The 18,013-nt window shown below is 43.2% G+C and overlaps 1 protein-coding gene across 1 annotated transcript in view; it reads right to left on the bottom strand.

Moving 5' to 3' along the window:
* Positions 1 to 18,013, bottom strand: part of su(f) (cleavage stimulation factor subunit su(f)) — a 353,693-nt gene that overhangs the window by 2,979 nt on the left and 332,701 nt on the right. The gene's annotated exons all lie outside the window — the stretch shown is intronic.

Here is an 18,013-nt window from a genome sequence, read left to right as displayed (position 1 = left end):
TTATGGCTGTATATTTGCCTCACTTTTGTATGAACTGATGTTTCATTAAGACCATAAGCTCTAGCCATGTCCAATACATGCGTACCAGTTTTAAGCTTGTCTAATATCTCAATTTTTTTCATAAGTCCAAGACTTAAATGCTTAAAGCTTTTCTTGCCACTACTGGCATCACTTGCATGCCTCTTGGGTACCATGGTTGCTTCGCAGATACAAAATATGGGAATGAAAAGACCAAAACCCAATTCACAAACACAGATCTGGTAATTGTACGGGACGTGTATGTACAGAACACTGAGACTGGGGTGGCAGGGAAGGAAGCTAGATTTCCCAGCAAAGACAATGGCCTGACCCACAGGCAGATTGCTCGAGAACCCACTAGACAAGGGGAAAATTCCCGCTGTCCTGCTCGCACATGCACATCCAGAAGGATACCCATCAGTGTTGTATCTACTAATAATACATAGTCTAACAAACTACTGTCCTATATTGTATCTCTTGTACCTATTTATTCTCATTTTCTTAAAATGCACATTACCAAATCTCTTTCTATACATAGATCAATTAAAGGCCCCCATTATCATTTACCCTAGGCACTCCAAACTTACCTGCTACACCTCCTACAACAATTTCTCCCACTTTATCATTTAGGTCCCCAACAAAAATTATTTTCTCAACTGGTTAAAATCTCCCTAAACATTTGGTTAACCCTTTCAGGGTCCAGACCCTTGATCTGAGAATTGCTCTCATAGTCCAAGAATTAAAAAAAAAATTCTCATGAAATGATAGAGAAACTTTTTCTGAAGGTAATGAAACCAAAAGTACGAAATTTAATGGAAAACTTATGGAATTATGCTCTTACAAAGTTAGTGGTCCTTGTGATTTTGCCCACTTTGATTCCTGTTTTAAGCCAATTCCATTGTTCCAGTTGACCAAACTTATTGTTATTTCACTAGTATTCATTCCATTTTATTGAATGAGTACAAAAAACTGTCCATTTACCTATTTCAATTACCCAATAAAGTGATCAGAAATTTCACACAAAATTAAAAATTGCCAATTTAAAAATAGGGTCCAGAATAAACATTGTACACATTCCTTGCAACATTCATTTACAAGATTTCAAAGCTTTTTTTTTTTTTTTTTTTTTTTTTTAACATGTTGGCTGTATACCACCGAGGCAGGGTAACCAAAAAAAAGAAACACTCACGCATGCACACACATACACACTCGGGGCCAGGAGCTGAGTCTTGACCCCTGAAACCACAACTAGGTGAGTACACACACCCACTCATTCACACAGCTGATCCTTGGAATTTGACCGTGTCCCCTCACCCCCCCACAGACCTTTCCCCTCCCCCACTCTTGCCTTCACTCCCTCCTCCCTCCTATCTTTCTCTCTCCCCCTCCCTCACGTTTCTCTCTCTCATAGCCTTTTTCTCTCCCCTTCCCCCTACTCTCTCTCTCTCTCTCTCTCACTCCCATAACCCTATCCCTCACCCTCCTCTCTCTCTATAGGCTTCTCTCTCCATCTCCCTTTTTCTATATTTCTACCCCTCCCTCGCATTTCTCTCTCTCATAGCCTTTTCCCTCACCCTCCTTTCTCCCTCTCTCTCTCTCTCCCTCTCTTTTTCCTTTTTCCCTCTCTCTACCCTTTCTCTCCCCCCTCACATTTCTCTCTCTCTCCCCCTTGGTCTTATCCCTCACCCCCATACTCTCTCCTCTCTCTCCCTCTTTCTACCCTTTCTCTCTCCCCCTCTCACCCTCTCCCTCCTCTAACTTTCTGTCTGTGGTAAAAAAAAAAAAAAAAAATATGGGTGGCCCTAGAGGACAGAAAACCAGAGATCTGGTGGACGAACCAGGGAGGAAAGACTGGGAGTTAGAGCTCCAAAAAAGGGAGGAAGAGTGGGGAAGGAAGATAGTAGAGCTTGGTAAGAAAATGGAGGAGCGGATAGCTGAAGAGTGCAGGAAGTGGGAAGTACAGGTCTTAGCAGCAGAAGCTAGGATACAGTGCTTAGAAGAGAAACTGCAAAGCCTGAAACAGATTAGAGAGACAAATGACAATTCAGATGTGACATCAGGAAATTCAATGTCAGGCACAGACAAGGGGACGGTAAGCAACAAAGGAGACATGCCATACGCGAAGGCTCTATCAGACCCACGTGGGGCCAGGGAAAAGACGAGGAGCACACTAAGATCAAATGACAGGTCCGAAGACAATGAAGGTATGCTATATGCAGAGATTCTAACAGCCAACTGCAGTAGCAAGGGACAGCTGGTCATGAAAGACAGTTCAATGAGAATAGAAGTTTCAGATATGACAGGGACTGAAGGCAAGAACATGTCAATGGAAGGAAATAAAATGCCTCAGAGGAAGCAGATGGAGACTCAGTGGGAGGAGGAAAGGGCGAGGTCAGTTTTTGTGTACAGGCTCCAAGAAGCCAAGGGGGACAACTTCGAAGAAATAAAACAGGAGGAGAAAAAAATGATTGAAGGCACCATGAAAACAATAGGTGAGGGCGATATGACCCAGGTGACAAATTTTCAGAGAATTGGGCGGTTTGCGAGTGGAAGGATACGGCCTGTCAAAGTAATTTTCAAGGAAGAATCAGTTCGAACCAGGATTCTGCAAGAGAAAGCAAGACTGAGGGACAAACAGGGGTACCAGAGAGTATACCTCGACCGCGACAGAACACAAGAAGAAAGGACTACACTGAAAGAGAGGGTACAGAGACGCAAGGAGGAACGAGAGGCAATGACGAAGATGAGCAGGACCCAGACACAGGAGGAAGGGCAAACACACCCCCCAGAATCTCCCACCAAAAGACTCCAACTGCGACATTCCCAACACAACTGAGCAACCTATACTACAACCCACTCACTGTCCCCTCTGCCACCAACCCCCATATCACAATCCTCACCCCAACAGCTGTCCCTTATGGGCATTCTGACCCCACCCCCATCATCACAAACCCCACCTACACCACAGCCCCATATAGGCCCCCACCAAGGCTCTCGCTCCCCCAACCTCAATATTCTTGCATGACTACAATGATAGAAAAGAAACTGAAAGTTTGGTACACAAACGCGGATGGAATAACGAATAAACATGAGGAGTGGAACGAAAGAATCAATGAAAAATCCCCAGACATCATAGCAGTCACAGAAACAAAACTCGCTGAGACAATAACAGACACAATCTTCCCAATGGGATATCAGATCCTGAGGAAAGATAGAAGGAGTAGAGGGGGAGGAGGGGTTGCACTGCTCATAAAACACCAATGGGGATTTGAGGAAATGGAAGGCATGGACATGATTGGAGAAAGAGACTACATTGTAGGTACAATTCAGTCCGGAGAACATAAAGTAGTCATTGGAGTGATGTATAACCCACCACAGAACTGCAGGAGGCCAAGAGAGGAGTACGAAGAAAACAACAGGGTGATGGTGGACACACTGGCTGAGGTGGCAAGAAGAGCTCACTCGAGCAGAGCAAAGTTACTGGTAATGGGCGATTTCAACCACAGGGAGATCGACTGGGAAAACCTGGAGCCACATGGGGGTCCCAAAACATGGAAAGCCAAGATGATGGATGTGGTACTTGAAAACCTCATGCATCAACATGTCAGGGACACAACAAGAGAGAGAGGGGAGGATGAGCCAGCAAGACTGGATCTTGTGTTCACCCTGAGCAGTTCAGACATTGAGGACATCACTTACGAGAGGCCCCTTGGAGCTAGCGATCACGTGGTTATGAGTTTTGATTATATAGTAGAGTTACAAGTGGAGAAGGTAACAGGAACCGAAGGGGACAGGCCAAACTATAAAAGGGGGGACTACACAGGTATGAGAAACTTCCTGCAGGAGGTTCAATGGGACAAAGAAATGGTAGGAAAATCAGTAAACGAGATGGAATATGTGGCAACAAAGTGCAAGGGGGCAGAGGAAAGGTTTGTTCCCAAGGGAAACAGAAATAATAGGAAGACCAAAACGAGTCCTTGGTTTACCCGAAGGTGTAGGGAGGCAAAAACTAAGTGCAACAGAGAATGGAAAAGGTACAGGAGGCATAGGACCCAGGAAAACAAGGAGATTAGTAGAAGAGCCAGAAACGAGTATGCACAGATAAGGAGGGAGGCCCAGCGACAGTATGCAAACGACATAGCATCGAAAGTCAAATCTGACCCGAAACTGCTGTATAGCCACATTAGGAGGAAAACAACAGTCAAGGACCAGGTGATAAGGCTGAGGAAAGAAGGTGGAGAACTCACAAGAAACGATCAAGAGGTATGTGAGGAGCTCAACACGAGATTTAAGGAAGTATTTACAGTAGAGACAGGAAGGACTCAGGGGGGACAGACCAGATGGGGACACCAGCAAGGAATACACCAACAAGTGTTGGACGACATACATACAGATGAGGAGGAGGTGAAGAAACTGCTAAGGGACATCGATACCTCAAAGGCAATGGGACCGGACAACATCTCCCCGTGGGTCCTTAGAGAGGGAGCAGATATGTTGTGCGTGCCACTTACCACAATCTTCAACACGTCCCTGGAAACTGGGCAACTACCTGAGGTATGGAAGACGGCAAATGTAGTTCCCATTTTTAACCCTTTCAGGGTCCGTCCCATAGATCAACGGCTTTACGTTGAGTGTCCAAACCGTAGATCTATGCCAAAATTCTAGCTCCGTCAAATTTAGCGCAAAAACGCTCATAGGCCTACATGTGGGAGAACGGGTCTGCGTGGTGGGTGTGCGCCATAAACAAAAAATCTAGGCGCCCGCATAGCATTGTGGGAACGCTGGCTCAGTTACCCTTGTTCACCATGCCTCGTCGCAAGTCAGCTCTCACTCCCCGGAAAATTGGGACTCTCCTCTTCCTATCTGATAGTTCTGACACTGATGGAAGTGGAAATGAAGACGAATTCTACACCCGAAAAGAATGACCAGGATATCGATAATAGTGCAGAAAACCCTGACGATCCTCAACCTTCTACCTCTGGTGTGGGCACTCGTGACTCACGGTCGGTTGTTCCTCATCGCAAGAGAAAACTAATATTTTCGCGTGGCCAGGCCTCTGACTTCAGTAATGATGATAGTGACGTGGACTGTGATTTTATTGCGCTCGACGATCAATCGAGTAGTGATAGTGAGGAATCATATTCACCAGTGAAGCGTCGGTATGTTCGCCGCCGCATGCGCTCGGGTAGTGTACCCTATGCTGTGCCCAGGGGACGGAGTACATCCCGTGGCCCAACACCAATTTTAGGTAGTGATAGTGAGGATGATGTGGCTACACTTGGCATGGATAGACCACAGGCATCAGTGGATGGTGTTAGTGGTGATGGTAGTGGCACCGCCATGCGTGACTCACCAGGCCACGCTGGGACCCATGCTGCTGACTCGTCAGTTCAAGGACAAAGCGGAGCGCCAGCCACCAGCCCACCACAACCACAACCACAACCACCCTATGATGTCCAGTATCCACCAGCAAACCGTATGTGGGATTGGCAGCAAAATCCCAATTTTGTTTCCAAGCCTCACCACTTCGATGATTCTCAAAGTGGAATTCTACCTACTTGTCCCCTTGGAACCACGGCCAATGAACTGGAATTCTTTGAATTATTCTTTGACCAGCCATTGATGGAAATTATTGTCAGGGAAAGTAATAAGTATTTTGAGTACACCATGGCAAATACGATCTTATCACCACAGTCAAGACTACACAGGTGGAAAGAGACGACTGTTGCAGAAATGTATTTGCTTTTTGCAACAATAATGCTTATGCCCCACGTCTATAAGCATAATATAAAAGCATACTGGTCCACAGATCGGCTAATTTCTACCCCGGTCTTCAGTGAAATCATACCAGTGAACAGGTTTATCTTACTCTTACATATGTTGCACTTCTCTGACAAAACCAGGCTTGACAGAAGTGACAGGTTATACAAGATTAGAAATGTTTTCATGTATCTCAAACAAAAGTTCAGGATATACTTTTATCCATTCAAGAATCTTGTAATTGACGAGTCTTTGATTTTGTTCAAAGGTAGACTGTCATTCAAGCAGTATATACCGAGCAAGAGGAAACGCTTTGGTATAAAACTGTTTGTACTCTGTGATTGTGACAGTGGCCTGGTGTTGGATATTGTTGTATACACGGGTAGTAAAACATTGAAAGATACCAAGATGTTATTGGGGATCTCAGGTGACGTAGTGAGAAACATGATGGCACCTTATCTTGGTAAGGGGCATACATTATATACCGATAACTGGTACACAAGCCCATTACTCAGTGATTTCATGCGAGTGAACAAGACAGATGTGTGTGGCACAGTGCGTTCTAATCGTAAACATATGCCCAGGCTCAACGCAGGTGCTCGTGGTGATGACGTGCAGGTGTTTACTGCCAATGACATCATGGCATGACAAACGAGATGTCACATTGTTGACAACCAGTCACCGTAATGAAATGCAAGACAGTGGCAAAGTTGATCGAGTGACTAATGAACGTATTCGAAAACCAGTGTCAGTGATTGATTATACACAAAACATGCGCTTGGTTGACAAGTGTGACATGCAGATTGGTTTTGTTGACTGTGTTCGTAAGAGTTACAAGTGGTACATGAAACTTTTCTTCCATCTCATGGACATTTCAATGCTCAATGCATATAATATGTACCAAATAAAGACTGGCAACAGACCACCGTATGGTGAATTTTGTTTGTCTGTTGTCAGACAACTCATAATGAAGTACCAGGTAACAACACCTGCTATACAACATGATCCTCGAATTCCTCAGGATATACCCAAGCGTTTGAGGAGAGAAGGTGATCATTTCAAAATACAGCTTCCTTCAACTCAGAAGAAATTTGCTCAGAAGAGATGCATTGTCTGTGCACAAACAAAACGACGGCAACAAAGACGCAAAGACACTCGGTTTATGTGTGAGGAATGTAAGGTGCCTCTGTGCATGGTGCCTTGTTTCAAGGAGTTCCACAAGCTCCAGCAGTTTTAAAACCATGTCCAGTGATTGTAAATATGTAAATATATGATAGAACATTAGTATTATACAAACAACGAGTCATGGTACGTAATGATGTATCACAGTGGGCACCTGTGACGAGCGGGGTCCCACAGGGGTCGGTCCTAGGACCAGTGCTATTTCTGGTATATGTGAATGACATGATGGAAGGGTTAGACTCAGAAGTGTCCCTGTTTGCAGATGATGTGAAGTTAATGAGGAGAATTAAATCAGATGAGGACCAGGCAGGACTTCAAAGAGACCTGGACAGACTGGACACCTGGTCCAGCAAATGGCTTCTCGAATTTAATCCTGCCAAATGCAAAGTCATGAAGATAGGGGAAGGGCACAGAAGACCACAGACAGAGTATAGGCTAGGTGGCCAAAGACTGCAAACCTCACTCAAGGAGAAAGATCTTGGGGTGAGTATAACACCGAGCATGTCTCCGGAAGCACACATCAATCAGATAACTGCTGCAGCATATGGGCGCCTGGCAAACCTGAGAACAGCATTCCAATACCTTAGTAAGGAATCGTTCAAGACACTGTACACCATGTATGTCAGGCCCATACTGGAGTATGCAGCACCTGTTTGGAACCCGCACTTGATAAAGCACGTCAAGAAACTAGAGAAAGTACAAAGGTTTGCGACAAGGTTAGTTCCAGAGCTAAGGGGAATGTCCTATGAAGAAAGATTAAGGGAAATCGGCCTGACGACACTGGAGGACAGGAGGGTCAGGGGAGACATGATAACAACATATAAAATACTGCGTGGAATAGACAAGGTGGACAAAGACAGGATGTTCCAGGGAGGGGACACAGAAACAAGAGGCCACAATTAGAAGTTGAAGACACAAATGAGTCAGAGAGATATTAGGAAGTATTTCTTCAGTCATAGAGTTGTCAGGCAGTGGAATAGCCTAGAAAATGACGTAGTGGAGGCAGGAACCATACACAGTTTTAAGACGAGGTTTGATAAATCTCATGGAGCGGGGAGAGAGAGGGCCCAGTAGCAACCGGTGAAGAGGCGGGGCCAGGAGCTAAGACTCGACCCCTGCAACCACAAATAGGTGAGTACAAATAGGTGAGTACACACACACACACACACACACACTTCATGTGCCAACACGTAAGGGACACTACAAGAGAGAGAGGAGAGGATGAACCAGCAAGGCTGGACTTAGTATTCACCTTCAGTAGTGCAGATATCGAGGACATCACATATGAAAGACCCCTTGGGGCCAGTGACCATGTGGTTTTAAGCTTCGAATACACAGTAGAGCTACAAGTGGAGGGAGAAGCAGGAAGGCCAGGACGAATGAAGCCAAACTACAAGAAAGGGGACTACACAGGAATGAGGAACTACCTGAACGGGGTTCAGTGGGACAGAGAACTGGCAGGGAAGCCAGTTAATGAGATGATGGAATATGTAGCAACAAAATGCAAGGAGGCTGAGGAGAGGTTTGTACCCAAGGGTAACAGGATTAATGAAAAAGCCAGGATGAGCCCATGGTTTACCCAAAGGTGCAGGGAGGCAAAAACCAAGTGTGCTAGGGAATGGAAGAAATATAGAAGGCAAAGGACCCAGGAGAATAAGGAGAACAGTCGTAGAGCCAGAAACGAATATGCACAGATAAGAAGGGAGGCCCAAAGACAATATGAAAATGACATAGCAGCGAAAGCCAAATCTGACCCGAAACTGTTGTACAGCCACATCAGGAGGAAAACAACAGTCAAGGACCAGGTAATCAGGCTAAGGAAGGAAGGAGGAGAGACAACAAGAAATGACCGTGAAGTATGTGAAGAACTCAACAAGAGATTCAAAGAAGTGTTCACAGAGGAGACAGAAGGGACTCCAGAAAGACGGAGAGGTGGGGCACACCACCAAGTGCTGGACACAGTGCACACAACCGAGGAAGAAGTGAAGAGGCTTCTGAGTGAGCTAGATACCTCAAAGGCAATGGGGCCAGATAACATCTCCCCATGGGTATTGAGAGAGGGAGCAGAGGTGCTATGTGTACCCCTAACAACAATATTCAATACATCTATCGAAACAGGGAGATTGCGTGAGGCATGGAAGACAGCAAATGTAGTCCCAATCTTTAAAAAAGGAGACAGACATGAAGCATTAAACTACAGACCAGTGTCGCTGACATGTATAGTATGCAAAATCATGGAGAAGATTATCAGGAGAAGAGTGGTGGAACACCTAGAAAGGAATGATCTCATCAACAGCAGCCAACATGGTTTCAGGGACGGGAAATCCTGTGTCACAAACCTACTGGAGTCCTATGACATGGTGACAGCAGTAAGACAAGAGAGAGAGGGGTGGGTGGATTGCATTTTCTTGGACTGCAAGAAGGCGTTTGACACAGTTCCACACAAGAGATTAGTGCAAAAACTGGAGGACCAAGCAGGAATAACAGGGAAGGCACTACAATGGATCAGGGAATACTTGTCAGGAAGACAGCAGCGAGTCATGGTACGTGGCGAGGTGTCAGAGTGGGCACCTGTGACCAGCGGGGTCCCGCAGGGGTCAGTCCTAGGACCAGTGCTGTTTCTGGTATTTGTGAACGACATGACGGAAGGAATAGACTCTGAGGTGTCCCTGTTTGCAGATGACGTGAAGTTGATGAGAAGAATTCACTCGATCGAAGACCAGGCAGAACTACAAAGGGATCTGGACAGGCTGCAGACCTGGTCCAGCAATTGGCTCCTGGAGTTCAATCCCACCAAGTGCAAAGTCATGAAGATTGGGGAAGGGCAAAGAAGGCCGCAGACGGAGTACAGTCTAGGGGGTCAGAGACTACAAACCTCACTCAAGGAAAAAGATCTTGGGGTGAGTATAACACCAGGCACATCTCCTGAAGCGCACATCAACCAAATAACTGCTGCAGCATATGGGCGCCTAGCAAACCTCAGAACAGCATTCCGACATCTTAATAAGGAATCATTCAGGACCCTGTACACCGTGTATGTTAGGCCCATATTGGAGTATGCGGCACCAGTTTGGAACCCACACCTAGCCAAGCACGTGAAGAAACTAGAGAAAGTGCAAAGGTTTGCAACAAGACTAGTCCCAGAGCTAAGAGGTATGTCCTACGAGGAGAGGTTAAGGGAAATCAACCTGACGACACTGGAGGACAGGAGAGATAGGGGGGACATGATAACGACATACAAAATACTGAGAGGAATTGACAAGGTGGACAAAGACAGGATGTTCCAGAGATTGGACACAGTAACAAGGGGACACAGTTGGAAGCTGAAGACACAGATGAATCACAGGGATGTTAGGAAGTATTTCTTCAGCCACAGAGTAGTCAGTAAGTGGAATAGTTTGGGAAGCGATGTAGTGGAGGCAGGATCCATACATAGCTTTAAGCAGAGGTATGATAAAGCTCACGGCTCAGGGAGAGTGACCTAGTAGCGATCAGTGAAGAGGCGGGGCCAGGAGCTCGGACTCGACCCCCGCAACCTCAACTAGGTGAGTACAACTAGGTGAGTACACACACACACACACACACACACACACAGTCTTTGCAGAGATATGACAGTTCAGATATCACTCCAAACCCCTCCTTTAATGCCTTGAGGGTCCAGAACCCCCAATCTGAAAATTCCTCACAGGGTCCCCAAGAATTTAAAAAAAAAAAAAAGAATTTCTTATGAAATGGTCTGCTATTTCAACTACCCAATAAAGTGATTAGAAATTTTTAATTTCGTCAATTTCACACAAATTCCAATATATGCCGCTTTCAAAATAGGGCCCAGAATAAACAAAGCAGGCATTCCTGGCACTAAAATGACATTTCCTTTGTTCATTAGTTATGTTTCCAGGCTTTACACATGAATTCCATTTTGAGTTTTTATTCACACAAAAAATAGAAGAGTTACTGTTATGCAATATAAATAATATCAGTGCATTTGTGAATGCATATCAGACCCACCAGTTGATGTGTATTGGACGTGTGATGTGATTTGTTCACTCTTGAGCATTAGCAAAAAACGAACATTTTTGCTACTTTGAGCTCAATTTCAAGCTATTTTCAGTCTTAAAACCCATTAAAATCTTGTCAATTTCTGAAATATATCTTCCATTCTGTCAAATGAGACCAAGAAACCCAGAATACAACCATAAAAACTATATGAAAATACACTGCAAAGTTGTTGTTTTAAACCAAATACACAGTCGCAGTTATTTTTTATCATGCACTGCATGCTGCAGGATTTGTTTTATGTGGTGCACACTTACTGTATTGACCCATTCTCTCATATCTAGGCCCAAATTTACCACTGACAGCTTATCTGAGTGAGCTGAGCTCATCATGTAGAACTACAGCATGGACCCTGGCTTCAAAGCCGTAGAACTACAGCACAGACCCTCAGAGGGTTAAAGTGTAGACATTGTACTTTCCACCTCCAGGACTTATGTCCAGCTAACCGATTTCCCTGAATCCTTTCACAAAATATTACCCTGCTCACACTCCAACACATATTCCCTCTCTTCTTTCCATAAATGATCATTCAGCATTATGTACTGTTATTCTTTCCTTAGTTCTAATTCTCTTAGATAAACCTTACCCATTTACTTCTCCACACTGAAATTCTCCTGCTCCTTTTACTTTTGTTTTGCTTAGAGCTAGAACATCCAGCTTCTTTTCATTCATAAAATTCACAATCAATTTTTTCTTATCATTTGCACTACATCCACTGTCTTGGACTATTAGCTTAGTGTGTTTGTTGTTATCCTTGAGAAGGAGCAAGATTGACTATGTGCAATAGCTGCACATCAGTGATTTTAAAAATAAAGTAATATGCTATTTATTTTAACTCCTCAGTTTATAACTTATCCCTTATAACTTACAAAACCACTGATTAAGATCAAGAGATTATCATCATAGAGGATTGTTACAAACATAGCCTAAAGATTAATCTCAAAGTTGCAGACTAGCTGTCAATGTGAACAACAATAAATTAAAGCCATATATTCCTTGGAGAGCAAGGGCATATTTCTTTCATGGTTACTACAGTATTAGATATACTAATACAGTGGTCCCTCGTTTATAGTCGTTAATCCGTTCCTAGAAGTGCGACGATTATCAAAATAGATGATTTTCGAATCAATTTTCCCCATAAGAAATAATGTAAATACAATTAATCTGTTCCTGACACCCAGAAGTATTAAAACAAAAATTTTTTTTACATGAAATATAGATGTAGTACATAAACAATACAATGGGACATGATGAATGAAACATTAACAGCATAACACTTATCTTTATTGGCGATTCTTCTTAGTGTATGGAAGACTGGAGGAGGAGAGAGATTGGATTAGTTAGTGTTTGGAAGGGAATCCCCTTCCACCAACACCTCAGGTACCAAGTCCTTTTCTGGGGTTACATACTTCTCTGTTTCTTAATGCCACTAGGACCAGCTTGAGAATCACTGGAGTCCTGTCTCGCAAAAGAAGTGTCCGGAGAGCTCTGTTTCTGGCGTCTCTTTAAAACTTCCCTAAAATGGGCCAAGACTCTGTCACTGTACAAGTTGCCGATATGGCTTGCAACATCCTTCTCAGGGTGATGTTTCTCCATAAATGTTTCCATCCTACCCCACATTTCACAAATCTCCTTAATTTCTGAAGAAGGCACCTTCTTCCATCTCTCTTCCTCCTCCTCCTCCTCTGCAGCAAGATTCTGAGCTGCGATCTGTTGCTGTTCCTGCTGAAGCTTTTGCAGCTCCTCAGTGGTTAGCTCTTCGTTGTGGTCCTCCACCAACTCTTCCACATCCTCCAAACTCACATCCGACCCCATGGAACTCCCCAATGCCACAATAGATTTCACAACTGACATAGGCTCATCAGGGTCAGCCACAAACCCTTCAAAATCCCTCTTAAGAACATAAGAATGGAGGAACACTGCAGAAGGCCTACTGGCCCATGCGAGGCAGGTCCTTATCAAAACGACCTCTACCTTAAGCTACCCAAGAAATAACTCCCGTACCCAATGACACCAATCAAACCCAGCCCCTCCCACTCATATATTTGTCCAGTCTCTTCTTAAAGCTACCCAAGGTCCTAGCCTCTATCACCCCACTGGGAAGACTGTTCCACACATTTACAACTCTGTTAGAAAACCAATACTTACCTATGTCCTTTCTAAATCTAAATTTATCCAACTTAAATCCATTATTCCTGGTTCTTACCTGGTTCGACACCCTCAGTACTTTATTAATGTCTCCCTTGTTTATGCCCGTCATCCACTTATACACTTCAATGATATCTCCCCTTATTCTACGCCTCTCCAGAGAGTGGAGATTTAAGGCTTTAAGTCTATCTTCATACGGGAGGTTCCTTACACAGTAAATCATTTTAGTCATTCTTCTCTGTATGTTCTCTAATGAGTCTATGTCCATCCTGTAGTAAGGGGACCAAAACTGAGCAGCATAATCTAAATGAGGCCTCACTAGTAATGTATAGAGCTGTAAAATAACTTTTGGACTTCTGTTACTTATACTTCTTGAGATAAATCCAAGTAATCTGTTGGCCTTGTTGCACACACTAAGGCACTGCTGTCTTGGCTTTAGATTTCTGCTTACCATGACTCCCAAGTCTTTTTCACATTCTGTATGACCAAGCTCTACTTCACCTAGATTATAGCTTCGAGGGTTATTTTCATTACCAAGGGCAAGTACCTTACACTTATCCACATTAAACTTCATCTGCCATTTTTCAGACCAAGACATTAATTTGTTCAAATTGTCCTGGAGTTCATTGATATCCTCCTCAGAGTGAATTATACGGCCTATCTTTGTATCATCAGCAAACTTACTCATGTCACTAGTAATCCCTTCATCAAGGTCATTAATGTAAATTATGAACAGGAGAGGGCCTAAAACTGATCCTTGTGGAATGCCACTAGTGACTAATCCCCATTCAGATTTCACTCCATTAATGGTAACTCTCTGCTTTCTATTGGTAAGCCATGCCTCTATCCATGCTCGAACTTTACCTCCTATACCATGAGCTGCCACTTTTCTTAAGAGTCTCTTGTGAGGTACTCTATCGAAGGCTTTACTAAAATCCAAATAATCAATATCATATTCCTTATCGCTGTCAACTGCCTCAAATGTTCTATTGAAGAACGTCAGTAAGTTTGTCAGACAGGAATGACCTCTCGTGAATCCATGCTGAGATTCATTTATCAAGTTATTCTCTTCAAGGTGACTTCTAATTATGTCAGCTATAATTGATTCTAATAACTTGCCCACTATAGATGTCAGGCTTATTGAACGGTAATTTGAAGGAACGGACTTATCCCCTGATTTGAATATAGGAACCACATTGGCCATCTTCCACAACTCTGGCACAACACCGGTAAGGATGGACGCATTAAACACACTCGTTAATGGCTGACTAAGCTCCATCTTGCATTCCTTAAGTACCCTGGAAAACAGCTCATCGGGTCCCGGGGATTTATTTTGCTTCAGTTTGTCTATCTGTTTAATAACCATGTCCCTTGTGACAGTAATATTAGTTAATTTAAATTCATCAGGAACTAAATAATTGTTAATTACTGGAATCTCATTTACATCTTCCTGTGTAAAAACTGACAAAAAATAGTCATTAAATAAGGAACGCATTTCCAATTCGTTATCCGTCAGTGGACACAATCTGGCCACAATTTTCTCCAAGCAACAACTGCTTGACTCAAGAAATCGTAATGACACGATTGCAAACAAACCATACCCCCGGCCGGGATTGAACCCGCGGTCATAGAGTCTCAAAACTCCCGCCCGTCGCGTTAGCCACTGCTTCCTTGATTTCCTTTTTCTTTGCCACGATGAAAGATATGGTTGTATGGGGTTTGTTATACAGCGGTCCCTCAACTATTGTCCTTAATCCGTTCCTGGAAGTAGGACTATTATCGAAATAGACGATTTTCGAACCAATTTTCCCCATGAGAAATAATTTAAATCCAATTAATCCATTTATGAAGGGGTTCAGGGAAACCGGCAGGCCAGACTTGAGTCCTGGAGATGGGAAGTACAGTGCCTGCACTCTGAAGGAGGGGTCTTAATGTTGCAGTTTAAAAACTGTAGTGTAAAGCACCCTTCTGGCAAGACAGTGATGGAGTAAATGATGGTGAAAGTTTTTCTTTTTCGGGCCACCCTGTCTTGGTGGGAATGAGCCAGTGTGATAATAAAAAAAAAAAAATAATTCGTTCGAGACACCCAGAAGTATCAACAACAATTTTTTTTTTTTACCTAAAAGATAGATTTACATGCACAAAAGAATGAACATTCAACATGACAATTACCTTTATTGAAGGCTGTTGTTGATGAATGGAAGACAGGGAGGAGGAGAGAGGGAAGAGAGGTTTTTGTTTGGAAGGGGAATCCCCCTCCATAAGGACTCTAGGTCACTTCAGGGGTCACTTCCTTAGCATAAATATAGATTTACATGCAGAAAAAATGCCAAATAAATGTAAAGCACTAATAAAATGTATAAATGAACATTGGTAATAGGGGTAGTTGATGAGTGGAACAGTCTGCCTAGTAGGGTGATCGAAGCTAAAATATTGGGTAGTTTCAAATTTAGGTTGGATAAATACACGAGTGAGAAGGGTTGGATTTGAGTCGGACTTGCACCTGAGCTTGTTTGGGTAGCACTTGTTCTGTTAGTGGGTTGGATTTGTAAAGGACTAGCCTAGTATGGGCCAGCAGGCCTGTTGCAGTGTTCCTACTTTCTTAAGTTCTTTTGTTCTTATTTAACATCACACTTACCAGTAGGGTGATCAAGGCTAGGACCTTGGATAGCTTTAAGAAGAGATTGGACAAATATATGAGTGGGAGGAGCTGAGTTTGATTTGTGTCATTGGGTACGGGAGTAAATTCTTGGGTAGCTTTGGGTAGAGGTCATTTTGATAAGGACCTGCCTTGTATGGGCCAGTAGACCTGCAGTGTTCTTCCATTGTTATGTTCTTGTGGGAAGGATTGTAAAGGACCTGCCTAGTATGGGCCAACAGGCCTACTGCAGTGTTCCTCCTTTCTTATGTTCTTATGTTCTTATTGGAGACTTTTGTGTGAGGGAGGGATGGCAAGTTTATTGTTGGAGAATATGACACTAATATCAACTCTATGGCTTATTTATCTATCACAATTCAACTAATATGACATAATAAACAATATTAATAACATAGAAACATGGAATATACTCTAGAATGAATAAAATAAGTCATTATGTATGTCACAAGAGGTGTTGTGTTGTGTTGTTGTTGGGTGTATAAGGGCCACTGAGAGTAAGCTGTCCATAATGGTGGTGAAGCAGCAGCTGAGGCGGCGGTGTTTTCAGTAGCCCTATATAACTCCAACAACATTGGAGGAGTTGGTAGAATCGCTGAATCACTAAAGAAGGAACCTTCTACCACCATCACTACCACCTTCTACCACTAATACAACTGTTACCACCATCACTACTGCCTTCTACCACCATCACTACCACCATCAACCACTATCACAACTGCTTCCACTCTACCACCACCACCTTTGTATTTTTCTACAAACTTTTTCATAAATTATATGTGTTTCTCACATTCTTTACCAAAGGGCTGGCACTAGAAGCTTTCTTTGGAGCCATGGTAGCTTTTTAGCACTTGCAAGCAAAGTGAACATCGAAATGGTATAAAATACCGACAAGTTGTTAGGTACGACACATATGCAACAGTTAGGTATCTTTATTTCAAAACGTTTCGCCTACACAGTAGGCTTCAGTCGAGTACAGAAAGTAGGCAGGAGCAGTAGAGATTTGAAGACGATGTAATCAGTCCATCACCCTTGAAGTCGTAGATTTGAGGTTGTCAGTCCCTCAGCCTGGAGAAGTTCTGTTCCAAAGTCTGGAACTAACAGTGTTGAGACAGTATTTAAGTCTTACCTAACAACCACTTGCAAGCACTAAAATCAATGGAATATTATGAAATATTTCGTAGGAGCAAGTGAGAGGACCATCGCTCACTGGTAAACAATGGCACACTGGCTGGAAAGGCAGGCCCAGGCGGCTCAGAGCGTGAGTATGCGTCCCGGACAAAGGACGATTAGCGAGTTAACAGACCATTTGCGAGCCAATGTTTAGACGAAATAACGGGACTATTTCCGAAATGGACGACTTTCAGGCCGGACGATTATTGAGGGACCACTGTACATCCTGGCCAGTTTTCGGCCACATGTACGCCACTTTCATACTGTTCAATGATGTTTTTCTTAAATTCAGTCGTATTTCTCACCTTCTTTACCAAAGGCTTGGCACTAGGAGCTTTCTTTGGAGCGATGGTAGCTTATTTAGCACTTGCAAGCACTAAAATGAATGGAATACAGTGGACCCCCGCATACCGATGGCATCACATAGCGATTAATCCGCATACCGCTTGCTTTAATCGCAAAAATTTTGCCTCACATACCGCTTAACCCTTTGAGGGTTTTCGTCGTACTAGTACGTCTTACGCGTAGGGGTTTTTGACGTACTAGTACTCATAAATTCTAGCGACCTCAAATCTAGTGGGAGAAAGCTGGTAGGCCTTCATATGAAAGAATGGGTCTATGTGGTCAGTGTGCACAGTCTAAAAAAAATCCTGCAGCATACAGTGCATAATGAGAAAAAAAAAACTTTTTCCATTTTTTTTTAATAAATCAGTGACTTTGCAGTGTATTTTCGTATGGTATTTATTGTTGTATTCTAGTTTTCTTGGTCTCATTTTATAGAATGGAAGACATATTACTGAAATTGAGATGATTTTGACTGGTTTTACAATGAAAGGTGCCTTGAAATTGAGCTCAAAGTAGCAGAAATGTTCGATTTTTACCAAACTTCAAAAGTAAACAAATCGTGCCAAGCGTGCAATACACGTCAACTGGTGAGTCTAATATTCTTTCACAAGTGCACCAATAATATTTATACCATTTTTTACACTAATGCAGTAGTCTGCATAACAGTAAATCTTA

The sequence above is a fragment of the Cherax quadricarinatus genome, chromosome 74, assembly GCF_038502225.1.
Source record: "Cherax quadricarinatus isolate ZL_2023a chromosome 74, ASM3850222v1, whole genome shotgun sequence".
NCBI lineage: Eukaryota > Metazoa > Arthropoda > Malacostraca > Decapoda > Parastacidae > Cherax > Cherax quadricarinatus.
This window is presented reverse-complemented; position numbering and strand designations above follow the sequence as displayed.